Source organism: Mesoplodon bidens, assembly GCF_964165515.1.
Source record: "Mesoplodon bidens genome assembly, chromosome: 8".
Taxonomy (NCBI): Eukaryota; Metazoa; Chordata; class Mammalia; order Artiodactyla; family Ziphiidae; genus Mesoplodon; species Mesoplodon bidens.
In genome coordinates this window covers 4141820-4157561 of record NC_138165.1, presented here as the reverse complement: position 1 = coordinate 4157561, position 15742 = coordinate 4141820, and the positions used below count along the sequence as shown (strand labels likewise).

General features: G+C 37.0%; 1 protein-coding gene across 2 annotated transcripts in view; it reads left to right on the top strand.

Annotated features, from left to right (window-relative positions):
* CNTNAP5 (contactin associated protein family member 5) overlaps positions 1-15742 on the top strand; it is a gene marked incomplete at its 5' end in the record, with an annotated part of 887048 nt that overhangs the window by 326528 nt on the left and 544778 nt on the right. The window lies entirely within an intron of this gene.

Sequence of the window (15742 nt, the reverse complement as noted above, 5' to 3'; positions counted from 1 at the left end):
CTTTTTTTTTGTGTGTGTGTGTGTATCATATTTTTATTTCAACTATTTATTACTCCAATCTTGTATGGCTTTTGTGCCCAGGAGCCTTACAGGGACCTGCTTGATATCAAGAATAAAAAAGTAACATTTCCCTATATCTATTGAGTAATCTGAACAAGCATATTTAAAGTATCTGGGGTAAATTATATAACAAGTGGTAGTGCCAAAGAATATTTTGCTTTGGAATTAAAAGAGATTTACTGTCATTTATTCATCAAATGTCTATGATATCACTTATAATTCAATTTCTGTAATTTTATTACCAAAGTAAAAATGACAAATGCACTGCTATAAGAGCTGATATTTACATGGAGGAGCAGACAGGCAAAAGATTTAACATAATAACTACAATGAAAGAGTAAGGGAGGATACTCAGAGGAAAGACACTGAGTGTAATCTTGGAAGTAGGAGAAAGATTCCAAGAAGAGGCCACAACTGAGATGTAGTAGTGGGGAAAGCCATCCTTCTACAGAAAATGCCCAGAGAATGCCAGCGCACTTCTGCCTGTTGATGTACGAACAGGAGAGTCACACAAGATAATTATCTGTGACAATGACTTTACATCATTTCACCAAATCCATCTGAAATAAACAGTGTTATGAAGATCCATTTTCCTAGGACACAAGAAGTTGTATACTGGCCCCCATGTTGAGAAGAGAATTATTGAGGGAGAAAGAAGGGAATTAATATTAAGAGTTTGTTGTATGTTCAGGGCTGCTTTACCCATAGAAGGTTTGATCATGTGACTATTCTCTACATGAATATTTATCTCCATTTCACCCATGAGAAACTGAGCCTTACTTTAGTTCACAAGCTTACCAAGGGTACATATAGAAGATAAGGGCTGGAGGTCTGTGCTTCCAGTGCCTTAGAAAAAGAGAAATGCCTTGTCTAGAGAAAGAGCCCTGGTCCTCCAACAGCTCTTTGGGAATTTCTACTAAGCAGCTGAGCAAGTTAAGTCACTTGATTTCACTGAGCTTCTGCGATGACTTTATAAAGCAAGGTGATCAACCCAAAGGTGCTGTAAATATAGAATTATACAGAAAGTTTTCTTTACTTTTTTAGCATCTGTAGTGAAAACTATGATTTAATAAATACAGTTTTGGATGGAAGTTTAGGCTTCAGGGTCTGAATATAGGTAAAATTGCTCTGCTTATGAGACAAGAAAACATCATTTGGGGTTGCTTCAGAGTTAAAGCCAGCAGGGTAATCCAAACCTGGGAATTCATGAATTGACTCCTTCATCCAATTCCATAAATCTTTGGTAAAGTTATTAAACTCATAAAATACTTATAAGTTTTTTTTTTTTTAATAGGAGTGAAAGCCAATAAAGTAGTTGGGTTTCAGGCCTGGATCCAGGAGGGGTGGGAGAGAAGCAGGATGTGAAGACTTAGAACTTGAAGAGAAAATCTTGAGGAAGGGATGAGTTTGACCCTTGGCAGGCCTGCAGAGCTGGGAACAGGCCTCGCTGATCTAGGTCTTCAGGGAAGGGAGAGACCTAGCTGGCATCTTACAAAGAGCTACAAGGATCTCAATAGATGACAGACCCAGGAAGCACATTTTCAACATAAGGTACCACTACTATGATCCAATACAATGAGTTTGTAGCTCCCTGCCTCATTCTCAGGGGCTTAGCATGTTGGTATGAATCTTAGATCAGTCTTCCATTCTGTCTTTCCCAACTTTTTCACAAAAAGGAGAACAAAGAGAGAGAGAAAAGAAATGAAGGTCGTAATAGCTCCACAAGAAGACAGTGTGACGTTAAACTAATGCCCTGAACCTGGAGATGTGTTTGCAGATTAGGAGTCTGGTGGAAATGGAGTATGAAGGGAACTCACAGAACCAGGCACACTCTACAAACTGCCACCTGTCTACCTGAGCATGGCTTGTCCTAGGACCAGAAATGCAAAGTGGGATTCAAATAGAAACCCAGACAACTTCTCATTTGTCCACCTGCTTTGAGGCAATGGAAGTAGGTACCATCCCCACCTCCACATCTGCATAACACAGTGCCTCAAATTTGTACATGAATTTTCCCATTCCCACGGAATGCAGAACAGAAGTGCAAGCTTGGAAGGAGAGAAAGAACCCACAGGTGGAAACTTATTTCAGGGAGCGGTCATCTACAAAAGTGAAAGCTACAAAGAGCGTTGGAGATAAGAATACTCCCAGGGAGGATTCAAGGGGACTGCAGTTTTCTTTGGGCTTCATCTTGTCTCAGTGTCTTAGAGTCATAGGTAGAGAGGACAAGGTGGGTCACATTTCAGTTAAAAAGACCCACAGACATAGAAAACAAACTTAGAAGCATAGAAAGCAAACTTATGGTTACCAAAGGGGAAGAGGGTAGGGATAAGCTAGGAGTTTGGGATTAACATATACACACTATTATATATAAACTAGACAATCAACAAGGACCTACTGTATAGCCCAGGGAACTCTACTCAATATCTTGTAATAACCCATAAAGGAAAAGAATCTGAAAAAGAATAGATATATATGTATAACCGAATCACTTTGCGGTATACCTGAAACTAACACAACATTGTAAATCAACTATACTTCAATAAATAAGCCACTAAAAATATTGAAAAAAAGAGATGCATTTGATAAAATCTACTGTAGACTGCAAGTTTTTCTAAGAGATTTCAGTGACAATGTGCCCCCCCACCAGGCAGAATCGAATCATTTATTCCTGAATAAGCAGAATGACTCCTGAAAATTCAACAAGACTCAAGAAGACATGATTCCAATGAAACAAGAACATAAGTGCATAAGGAATCAATAGGGATGAAGAGACACCACGGTGAGATGAAATAGACATAGATTAAATAAGAAGGATTGAAAGGAAATTAAAAATGGCCAGGTAGAATGTGTTGTATTGTCTCCTTCTCTGGAGGCTGTAAAGACTATAAATAATTGCAGAAATGTAAATTAAAAAGGTGAAGGGGAAAAAATAAACCCCAAACTTGAAAAACTAGTCCAGAGCATGAGGGATCTGGAGAAAAGGTGATTTTTGTTCTTTAGTACTTTTGACAACTCCTCAAAAGAGAACAGTAAAAGCACATTGCTTGAGGAAAGCTGATGTGTTACACCCAATGTAATGAGGAAGAACACATTTTGTCAGAATCTTACTCATGTCTCAGAAGGGGAAAGGCAGAGGATAATATTTTTAGAAGTTAAGCACCTGGGCTGGGGTTTTTGAAGGCCAATCTTGCAAGATGGGGGAATTGGTTGGGACTGCTTTATTACCCAATACCTCTGGATTTTGTGGCACAGAGAATCAAGGACCCTGAAGTGAGTCTTGATGGACCAGCTGTTAGTTTTCATCAGATAGTTATTTAAGTTGGCTCACAGTTTTATCTCAAGAAACAAGTATTTCCTAGGGCAAAGTGTCAGTCATTTTTGCTTCTTCTCAGTACTGTGTAATATATAGAAAATTAAGTTGGCTTTAGTTCTGAATCAGAATCTAGTTTTTATTTCTGACAAGATGTTATTTTCCATTTATTCTTCTATTTTAAAAAAACAGATTTTGCCATATGTAGAGTTTTTTCATAAATTTTGCATGAATGTAGTCCTGCCTTTTCATAACCACAGTAAGACTGATCATCGGTTTAGGAAGATTCATTTCCATTGTGTCTCAGAGATAACTCTAGTCCCACGCATGAATTCTTTCTTCTTTAGGAATAGTTTTTCTTAAATTAGGCTCTGTTCTCTACACTCCATATTTATAATGTTCTTTCCTTATCACTTCTTTCTTTTCTGTATAATTTATGTTTTCTAAAAGAAGTGAGAGATATTTTTAAAAATTAAAATAGACATTTAAGCATATGTGTACAAGAAAGGATCAGAGGATACAGGCTCTAAAGTATTTATGAAATCTGTTTTTCTGGAAAATGGGTCAAGTAGGTAAATTTTTAAAATCTCTTCTCATTTTCCATATCTCTTTAAGGAATAGGTATCATTTTGCCATAGGTGGAAACCTCGTTTTGATTTTACAAAAAAATATAATTAAAGATACGTCCTAGCTTCCAGGCCCTCTTTTCCTGCTCTTCACTTTTGCAGTGTCCAGGTAGCCTGTGAGGGATGTGCTGGTGGAACTGAGCAAAGGTGGTCAGTGTGAAAACAAACAGCCCCAGGCAGCAGACACCATCTCAATGGACCAAGTTTTCCACATCAACCCTTTGTGCTGCCTGAGCCATGAGCCATCTTTGGTACAAAACCTGAAAGTTGAATAACTTTCCTGTAGTTCATTCCAAAGTTGAACCCAGAGGGTCAGTCTTGATGACCCTCTTTCAGGAGTGAGTTCAATGTGTCATCAGGCAAAATGCCTGCATCAGTTTGTGAGTTTTATGGACAGGGTCCATTTTGATGTTTCCAACTTAAGAGATCTAAACATAGAAGTGAAGCTTGGGGACTTCCCTGGTGGCTCAGTGATTAAGAATCTGCCTGCCAATGCAGGGGTCATGAGTTCGAGCCCTGCTCTGGGAAGATCCCACATGCCACCGAGCAACTAAGCCCATGCACCACAACTATTGAGCCTGCTCTCTAGAGCCTGTGAGCCACAACTACTGAGCCTGCGTGCTGCAACTACTAAAGCCCACGTGCCTAGAGCCCGTGCTCCGCAACAAGAGAAGCCACCACCACAATGAGAAGCCTGTGCACTGCAAAGAAGGGTAGCCCCGCTCACCACAACTAGAGAAAGCCCGTGCACAGCAACGAAGACCCAATGTAGCCAAAAATAAATAAAAATAAATAAAAATAAATTTAAATTTTTTTTTAAAAAAAGAAAAGAAGCTCGGCTATTTCTAATTTGTATTTACTAGGCATGAAAAAAAGCCATGGCTATGGAAGAGGAAGAAGGGCATTTCTTTTCCATGGTTGGAAAGGCTACCCCCATGAGCTCCCTTTAGCATTTGGCATATCCAGTGTTAACGCATCTGCAATGGAAACAGAAGTGACTCTTCCTTTCCCGCCTGAATTTTATAATGCTGTGTGTGTTAAGAGTGAGTGATAAAAATGCTTGTAGGTGAAACATAAACAAAAGTTCCTCTCTCTGATCCTTGGCAGTAAGGATAAATATATTTTGACCAAATGATAGAGTCAAGATTGTCACATGATTTGAAAACTATCTTTGGTAAAACCATTATAAAAATATGATAAAATTATAACAAATTCTTTAGAAGATGTCAAAATTAAAGGTAATATCTTGTTTCCATTGAAATATGTACATGCTCAATGATTGTAGCACTTCTCATTAGAAATATGTTTCCACAGATGTTGATCCACAGAAATCCAACACCTTAAATATCATTAATGAGAAACGTCTAAGTCCTACTGAAAGCAAGTTATGTCTTACCATAAATTCAACAAAAAGCTGGGCTTAGTTTTGTATCTCTCACAACCATTCCAAAATCTAGGCTCCCATTCTGATTATTTAATCATTGTCTACCTCAGTAACTTTGGGCACATCTTTTAGCTTCTCTACCATGGATGATTGCAGTGCCTAAAGTTAGAAAAAGCAGACTGTTGTCCCCTGGTCATGATAGCATGCTGGCTGGATAACTCTACCTTCAGCTGGCTGTCAACTTCAATTTTTTCAGCCTTCCAGGTCCACCTCAGTTTTGACCTTATAGGGAGTACATTCTGACCCTCCTCTGCCTACCTCAGTCTACATTCCACTGCTTAGCAATGGATTTTATCCCCAGTAAACACATGCTGCACTGTCAATAAGTAATTGACCATATATTATTTTTCTGTCTGTATTCAATCACTCCTCAGTCATAATATGCAGCCACATCAGCTGCGTGGCAATCAGTCTCTTTGTGCAGAAAACAATCAGAGAACCTGACTTATGATATGATAACTGCTAAACCAGGGATGTGTACATGACAGAGAACCAGTGCAGGGACTTTCTGGCATTGCAGAAAGCAAGGTGCAGTGACATACTCAAAGGCAGTGACCACGTGCTCATTAAGTTTCCTCTTTACCAGAAAAAAACTTCATTTTGAAGCCCAGGACCCTTTACTTGCTACTTTGGCATTCCTTTAACCCCTATACTCTCAGCACCTGGTCATTCCATGGCACATGACAAGTTCTTCAATGAAAACTTGATGTTGAATGGGTCAATTAATATAATCAGCGAGTGTATGCACATACCAGGGAACTAGTGCACCAAATTAGACAGGTATGCTGGGTGTTGGTATTGTTCCCTGGGAAACAGACTCTGGGACAGAGTTTAGTATGTAGGAGGCTTCTTTGAAGGTGCTTTGGAAGTCATAACCATTGAAGAGAAGGCAGAGTGTCAAGGGAGAGGGAGAAGTCAGCGCTGTGATGCAGTCAAAACCAAGGTCTCCCCAATCTCTGGAGCTGGGAGAGCCCTTCAGAGTTGTCCAAATGGAGAAGAGAGGGTTGGATATTATTCCAGTCACCCACAGACACAGACCGGTTTTAGGTTGCAGGCTCTAAGAGGGAAACATGACCTCGGGCAAGATGGTTCTTTTCTGCCAAGGGCAATTCCCAGAAAGAGACTCATCCTGAGGTTGTCAGGTGCCAACATCCCCATCAGCTGAGAGAATGAGAGACTCGGTCCTGAGGGGGGATCTGGGCCAGGTAGACTGGTACCCACCAAGGGTGGACATGGTAACTAAGTCAATATCATGTTAGGGTACACGTTGATACCGAGTCAGAGGAAAGAAAAAAAGTGATTAGAAATTCAGAAGGACGCTTCAGGATAACAATTAGTTTAAGTTTGGGGCTGTTGCTTCAGGAACAGAGACATGTGCATTTGAACTGGTAAACACAGAGAGGGATAAGGAGAAACCTTGATGCTGAGGACTGGAGGTCTGGTTTCTGACTCCAGCTGGCCCCCCGCAGCATGATCCTATGCATTCTGCTAGCCCATCTGGCCTCTATTTCTGATCTGACAACTGTATGCTAGCATACATTGATTTCTGAGGACCCTGGTGTGTAAACGATGCTCCATCTGAACCATAGAAAGGGTTTGGCTCTCTCATGTGACTGAAAATTATGAAATTCACAAAACTTTCTAAAGTGCTAAGTCTTTTATTAATCTCCATTTAATTACCTTCATTCAAAGAGCAATTACTTAGGGGAAAAAATCAAGTCTTGGAAGGGGACAAGCAGATGATTTCTGAATGTACTTACTGTTCAGTGCTGTGAATCTGAGCAGACATTTCCTTCCCATCAAATACGTAGCACATTTGTATCATTCTTTGTTCTTTTAGATTCCACATATAAGTGATATCATATGATATTTGCCTTTCTCTGTCTGACTTACCTCACTTAGCGTGGTAATCTGTAACACAACATTATAAACCAACTATACTCTAATGTAATAAAAAATTAAATTAAATAAAAAGATGTAGCACAAACAGGATGTGAAGCTCAGGGAGCATCCCTGCTCTATACTGCATGCATTTCAATGTGTATTTATACTTCAGTTACATGGCATGCTAATTGATCTTTTTGACATAAAAATGCTGTAAATGCTGGCTAAATTTCTTGGCTAGCCCATGTTTTAGCCTTTGAAGGCCAATTGTTTATTGAAACAAACAATTGCAACAATAAAATAGCATGTTTGATTAGAGCAAGTCTAAGAATTACTGTAAGAAAAACCAAAAATACAGCTTTAAAATTGGCTTCTACGAAATTGATCATAATAAGAGAAATGCAAAATAAAAATGTGCCAGAAAGCCATTTTACCTGTCTGATTGATAGATCAAAATGATTTATATCACACGGCGTTGGTGAGGATATAAGGAAAGCCACATTCTCAGAGATGCTGGTCAGAGTGAAAATTGGTGCAACCTCTAAAGAAATCAATTTGGTAATATCCATCAAAGTTTTGAACGTGCGTACTCTGACCCAGCAATTTCATTTCTAGAAATTTATCTTAGAAATATACTTCACATGGGCAAACTAATGGAATAAATTAGTTTAGAAACTTTCCTGTAGTAACAAAAGGTTGGAAACAAAACAAGGGTCCATCGGTAGAAGAGTGAGATATGATTGAATACCCAGAGACATAAAAATGAATGAGGAAGCATCTTATGTACTGTTATGGGTAGATATCCAAATGTATTATTCATCAGAAAAAAACAAGATGCAAAACAGTGTATATATGGTACTATACTGTAAATTTTTTAATGCATATATAAAAATTTGTATAAGTATAGGATGCCTCTAGAAAGATAAAGAAGAAACTGGGCATTGTCATTCTGGGCAGAGAAGCAGAATGGCTAGGGGTACATAATTGAGAAGGAAATCTTTTTTTTTATTGGAGTATAGTTGCTTTACAACGTTGTGTTAGTTTCTGCTGTACAACGAAGTGAAGCAGCTATATATATACATATATCCCCTCCCTGTTGGACTTCCCTCCCACTCCCACCCATCCTATCTATCTAGGTCATCACAGAGCACAGAGCTGAGCTCCCAGCGCTATACAGCAGGTTCCCACTAGCTGTCTGCTTTACACATGGTAGTGTATATATGTCAATCCCAATCTCCCAGTTCATCCCACCACCCCTTCCCCCCCACCGTGTCCACAGTCCATTCTCTACATCTGTGTCTGTACTCCTGCCCCGCGAATAGGTTCATCTGTACCATTTTTCTAGATTCCACATATATGTGTTAACATACAATATTTGTTTTTCTCTTTCTGGCTTACTTCACTTTGTATGACAGCCTCTAGGTCCATCCACGTCTCTACAAATGACCCAATTTCGTTCCTTTTTGTGGCTGAGTGATATTCCATTGAATATATGTACCACATCTTCTTTATCCATTCATCTGTTGATGGACATTTAGGTTGCTTCCATGTCCTGGTTATTGTAAATAGTGTTGCAATGAAAAAACATTCAGTGTTTAGCCATGTAATGTTGTTGTCTGTTTAAGACAAACAAACAAAATTGAATAGCTTGATAGCTGGTAGGTTGAAGATAAACTGATTTAATTTGAAAAGGGAAAATACAAGGAGAAGAAACGGGATTGTGAGCAACTTGGTGGTACCAGCCTGAGTGACCCCCAAGGTTCCCTCAGGTCTCAGGGTTCTCCCAGGAACTGGGGGCTGTGAGGAGAGAAGAGGCTTCCTGGAGAAAGAGAGCAAGAGAGCTTACCCACCATCTAATTGTTTCAGAAGAGTCATGGGCTCAATCTCAGTGTCTTTTAATGGCCTTGTACATTTGCAAAGAAAACAATCTTGCAGGCCACTGAGCTTAAAAGAAAAGAAAAAATAGGTAGGAATCAGGAGCTTGTAGATCTAATTGAAAACAGTCAAGTGTGTGGTTTTTGTTGTATCATTTAATCTCATGGCTCTTAATGCTTTTTCCAGGTTGGATGTAACCTGGGAGATTTTAAAAAATATACTCATCTCAGGAAACTCACCTCAGACCAGTTAAAACAGAATCTCTGAAGAAGGAATGCAGACACTGATATTAAAAAAAAAAAAAAAAAAAACTATCCTGGATGTTAAAAAGTTTTCCAGACTGGGGCTAGGGTTAAAAAACTTTTTTAACTTTTTGCTTCAGTTTTATAATTTGTCTAATTGTGACTGGTAAGTATCAAATGACACAATAAATAGGCAATGACACATTTTTACCCCATAAAGTGTTCTAAGAATGAAAAAGAAGCTTTTAAAGAGCTTGGTGTGGTTTTCAACACATAGAAAGTGTCTGACAAATGGTATGCATACATATGTAACGTGTGTTTAAAAAATCTCAATGGGACAAACATGAGGCGGTCCTAATGACACGTATAGTGATTTTACTATATGCACATTAAAGCCCAGTAAATGAAATTCCTTTGAACTTAATAGAAAGAGCATCAAATTAAATTCAGAGCCATCTGGGTTCAAAGTGCACTAGTTACCCACTGTTTGGTTACAGGCACTGGTCAGTTCAGCTTTTGTTTCCTCTAACATATAGTGGCCCAAACTATACTTACCTTGCAAGCTTGTTGGGAAAAAGAGACAATACAGTTACTTCTAGAAGATTTTTAATTAATCAGTGCTCACTATAATTAAAGCAAGTCAATGTATAATGAGTATGTATATAACTTAAAAAGCTAAAATAAGTACCTTGAAGGGAAAAACATATATAAAGACTTGAGGGGAAAAAAGGGATTCAAACAATTATGAAGTGAGAAAATACTCCACAAAGGAAAAGAAACTGCCAGATTCAAGCTTCTTATGTGAATGGCATGCCAAGTCTGGACCCTCTGTGTTAGACTTGTGATCTGGGGAAAATGAGAGCAATGTAACATTAATGAGAGAATGGGTTGAAATGGCTGAAAGAAAAGTAATTGGATCATGGCAAGTTGTGTGAGCCCAGAGAAATAGCCATAATGTAGCCTGAGGATTCCAGGTCCTGTCCACTGGGAACTTGCTTTTAGGACTTTTCAAAACACTGACTGCCAGCCTCTTCTCAAAGTCACAGGGAGAACAGAAAGCACTGACAGAAGAAATCTGAACAATTCTAGAGACTGTAAGGTCCTTGAGAAAAGACTGAATTCTTGAAGATCTGGGACATTTCAGTTTTCTACTTATCACTCCAAATGAAAGGAGAGAGAATTAGAGAAATAAAGTTGGATATGAAGTGCAAATTGCTGGTGATGGATTTGATATTTGACATCACAATTTGATTTTTCATAATCATGGTTTAGATGCCCTTGGCTGGAGATTGAGTGTACCTTATGGGGTACGGGAAGAATATATTTGCTCTGACATCTGAATTCTTATCAGAATAGTCTTAGTCCACCAATGTATGAAATGAGAGCTAAAATGTCTAATTAAAATAACAATTATATGCAATACAGAAGCTTTTCCCAAAGAGTCCTCTTCAGAAACATTATTAACAAAAATCAAAGAAACAATCTGCAACGTGAAAGGTCCATGATCAAATAAGTTTGGAAAATGCTGTGATAAATATGGCAAAAGGGACTTTTATTTTTAATTACAGGGCTTCCCATAGACTTTCACTTTCTAATATGCATTATGAACGCTCTCTGACAGATACAAATACACAGATTACATAAGTGTGTGGAGCTCATGCAACTAAAAGACTCTGAGAAATATTGCAATAGTTGGTAAGAATAAAGTTGGGTAACGGTAAATGTAGAGTGATATAGGGAACCATATATATGATCTTAACTTACCATTAGAAAAGATGCTCAAACTATGGTAATAAAGGAATAGATGGAATGTGTGTATACCATCCCCAGTTTCAGGGGTGGAACCAAAAGTACCAGCACTCTGCTGCATTGGGTAGGGTCGTATGTCCTAAGTTTTCAAATCAGACTGCAAAGGAGGGTTTATACTTTATGCTGGAGGGGTATAATTTTTCCTACTTAAGAGACCTAGGAAACAAGTTGCCTGGTACCTATTAATAATTTTTCCTACTTAAGAGACCTAGGAAACAAGTTGCCTGATACCTATTATTAACAGCCAACTTCTGACAATAAAGTGACTCAGCCTTAGGATGAAGCTGAACCCACGGATGATAGTAAGGACAATTGTAGAGAACTCAAGTTCCTGAAGATATCATAGAACTACTCAATTAATCAAACCTTAGCTTTTCCTACTTCTGAACTTACTAAAGTGTATTCAGTTCTCATTTATTTAAAGCAAACTGACTCAGGATTTGTGTTATTGCAGATAAAATTGTACTAACTGGCACTTCCACAAAAGATTAATAATATGACATGCATTAACACAGAATGGAAGCGTAACTATATCCAAAAGAATTTGAGTTAAAAAAAGAAAATGGTATCAAATAAACATGTGAGGAAAATATGCTACCTCTAGAATTCTTTAAACCTGATGGTTTAAGCACATTTGAGAAACTTTGCATAAATTCAAAAGACAAAGGCAACAGAACTTATATCCTTGAGGGAATATGCTACAGTCCAAACTAGAGACAAGGATATGGCAGCCCAAAGACAGATAACAGAACAGCAACATATTGAAGGCACCACTGCGTTGAAGGAGAATTGTGTTCTTGACATTCACTTGGAGTCTCAGTGTAGAGAGGAACATTTGGTAATTTTTTTATCTGCTTTGCAGGCAACCTTAAACTCTTGGAAGGCATAAGGAAGGATAAAGAGAACTACCATTTATCCACAAGTAGATGCTGCTTTATAAATTAGAAACAGTAGAAGACTCGTGAAAGCATTGAACCTCATCCATAAAAAGGATTCTAGCACATTCTTTCAATGATGACCATGATAATCATTCCCAGGAAGGACAATTATAAAAGGAGTCTATCAAGAAAGTTGAGAGATATTCCAAAATGAAAATGTGATTTTAAAAAAGGTCAGCAATGACCATAACAATTGAGTTGACAAGGAGGAATTAAAATATTTGAAATGCTTGCATGAGGAATTCATAGATAAATCCAGATTTTAGCAAGATACTCACAAGTTATGTAAAGAAAGACACGCCATTAAGGATAAATGCAAAAGCATGGCACAGGATTATAAAAATACTATCTAGAAGCCTAAAGCTCCAGAATAATTGAGGCTTTCAAAAAAGGAAAACAAAATAAACCAACACTTTCAATTTTATTAAATATATTTTCAGTTACATTAGAAGCATTGTGATTTTACTTCTAAGGATCTTTCTTAAAGAGGTGATTATATATGTGGATAAAGATTTAGGTATGAAGATATTTGTTACAGTGTTACTTATAATGATACCATATTGAAAAAAAAACCCTAAAGATCTAGTAATAGAGATTTAGTTAAATTAATTCTAATGAAGACCTGAAATGATCTATTATGCTATTACTAAAATTATAATTATAATTGATTTTACATGTGAAATTACTCCTATGATACCATATTAGATGAAAATAACAGGATGTAGTAATATATATTCAGTGTAATCTCACTTTTCTATATATTTTTTATATGGGTGTATGTGTACATGTAAGGTACAATATATATCTCTGATTATGACATTATAGGATTTTTTATTCTACAGTGACCTTATATTACAGGGACTTGGGACTACTTTTAAGTAAAGATAAATTCTTAAACTTTAAATATAAAGTGAGATTAAAATTAGATATATTAAGAAAAATTATATTAGGGAAAATAAGATTATATAAGGAGGAATATGTTCTAACAACCAAGCAGAAAGTGAAAGTTGTGTAGTTTTTTTTATCAAATATAATTTTCTTCACTTGGAAAGAACTGAACCAACATGGTCACTAGGGAATTGAACTCTAACTAGTAGAGAGATGGCAAAAGAAATTCTAGCTGCTCTAAATGAGTTCACACTTCCTGGATCCTGTTCTCTGGAGGTGTTATATCTCTGGATACTGAGTGCACTTTAGTCAATACAATCCTTTCAGGAATTATGGAGAACAGATGTGATGGAACTGGGAATGGTCCCAAATAGTCCTCATTTCAGGGAAGTAAAGGTAAAAGTAGAAGTAAAGAGTCCATACAATATATGCGTAGTGAATGAAATATGTGTCCTAGGCAAAATTAGAGAATGACTTAATTAATAAATGACATGTGAGTGCCTAGAAAGTAAGAGGTCATCAGGAATAAGTCAGACCTACTCCTTTAGGAATGAGCACACTTAATAGCAGGATCTTGGTTTCTAAACACCATTTTCCAATAAAAAGAACCAGGGATTCTTGGAAAAGTGATGGATATCAGAGCTGAGGAGGTAGAATAAAGATAAGCCTGGGGCATCCTGTGATGCAAAACAAGTAAAGAAGTACTGAAGAATGGGGGCATATCACAGAGTCATAGGAGTCCAGCTAAAAGAACTCCCAAAGCTGCACCAATTGGAGAAACAAAATAAAGCATGCCCATATTAGATTATAACCCATAGAGTAATAGAAATATGTAGGAGTCCATCCTGATACAAACAAATTATTGAACACATAAATAAAAAGTGAGAGAAGGGAAAACTCTTCCTTATGGAGGAACTCTAATTAACAAAATTAGAATGAGTAGGCAAAATAGAAAATCAACATGAGAGCACCACAGTAACAAGCAGACAAGAATCACCCATGGATGCTAGCATGAGTGGGTAAGAGCTGGAGGACAGACAAGATATCTGCAAAATCTCAAAGTATCTCTCCAGAGATATTTATGAATTGCAAAGGGAAAAATAATCACTTCAGACTAAAGAAACCTGCAGACTCCACAATAACTGAGTGATGAAGGTTAACATATCATATCATAAATCATATCAACATCACTATCCCCCAGCAGGATGCCCTGGCAAGAGTACAATGTGGCATTCTTGCCAATAATGCATAACCTCAATATCATTTGAAAACATCAGTCAGAACCTGCAGGGCATTCTACAAAATACTTGACCAGGAAGTACTCTTTAATTCAAAGGGTCACAAAAGATAAGGGAAGAATGAGAGATTATTACAGATCACAAGAATCTAAGGAGATATGACATGTGGGATCCTGCATTGGATCCGGAAACAGAAAATGGACAGTCATGGATGATCTAGTAAAATAAAAGCTAAGAATATAGGAGAGGTAATAGGATGACCCCAGTAGAATTTCCTGGTTTTGGTAATCCTACTGTGCTCATCCAAGTTGTTCATGTTCGGGGAATCTGGTTGAGCAGTACACAGATACTCTCTGTATTGTTTCTGTAATTTTTTGTAAGTTTAAAATTATTTCAAAATAAAAGTTTAGAAAAAAAATAGATCAATCCAGATTAACACGTTCTTATATATTTATGTAGGTAAAATGAAAAAATGTACTAAATAGTAACACTGATGAATTCATAAGATACATTTTTCATAAGATATGAAACACCAAAGGAAGAAGAATAAAGTAGATAAGAGAAAATCGGTCCGCAATTTAATTAACTGGGAGAGTTGGGTTGAAAAAAACTGATTTTAAGAGGAATAAGAGGAAAATACTGCCCTTAGTTTCAAAATAAACATACATGCCAGTGTGGAAATGGAGGGATGATGCCTATCACAAATTCAGGTGAGGTATGGGTGAGTGACAGCTGCCATTCATGTAACAAAACTGAGATCTCTTTATTGAAAATCTATAATAAGGCATATAAACTTTTCTTTTTAATATTATTCTTAATATTATTATTTAATATTATTTAACATTTTCTTTTTAATATTATTATTATATTATTTAATATTATTTAATATTGTTATTTAATAATATTAATATTATTTATTTTAATATTAATATTATTAAATATTAATGTTTAATATTATTGTAGGAACAATAATAAAAGTTACTGGGAAGTAAATGCTGACTCAGAATAAGAAAAAAAAATGCTTTCAATTGTTATTTACAAGGCATTGCATCCCAGGTAAAAGGCAGTGTTCGGGAACAGAGGAATGATCACTTTGGAGCTGATCAGCTAAGGTTCTTCCTGCTAGGATAAGAGTTTTGCAGGATCTCTAAGAGCCTGTCTAACCTGACATGCCAGGATGCTGTGATGCTGTGACATTAGACTACAGTAAGTCCCCTGCATACAAACGAATTCTGTTTTGAGAGCACGTTCCTAAGTCCAATTTGTTCCTAAGTCCAGCAAAGTTAGCCTAGGTACCCAACTAACACAGTCGGCTATAGCGTACTGTACTGTAATAGGTTTATAATACTTTTCACACAAATAATATGTATAAAACAAATAAACACAAACACAAAAAATAAAGAAAACATTTTTAATCTTACTGTA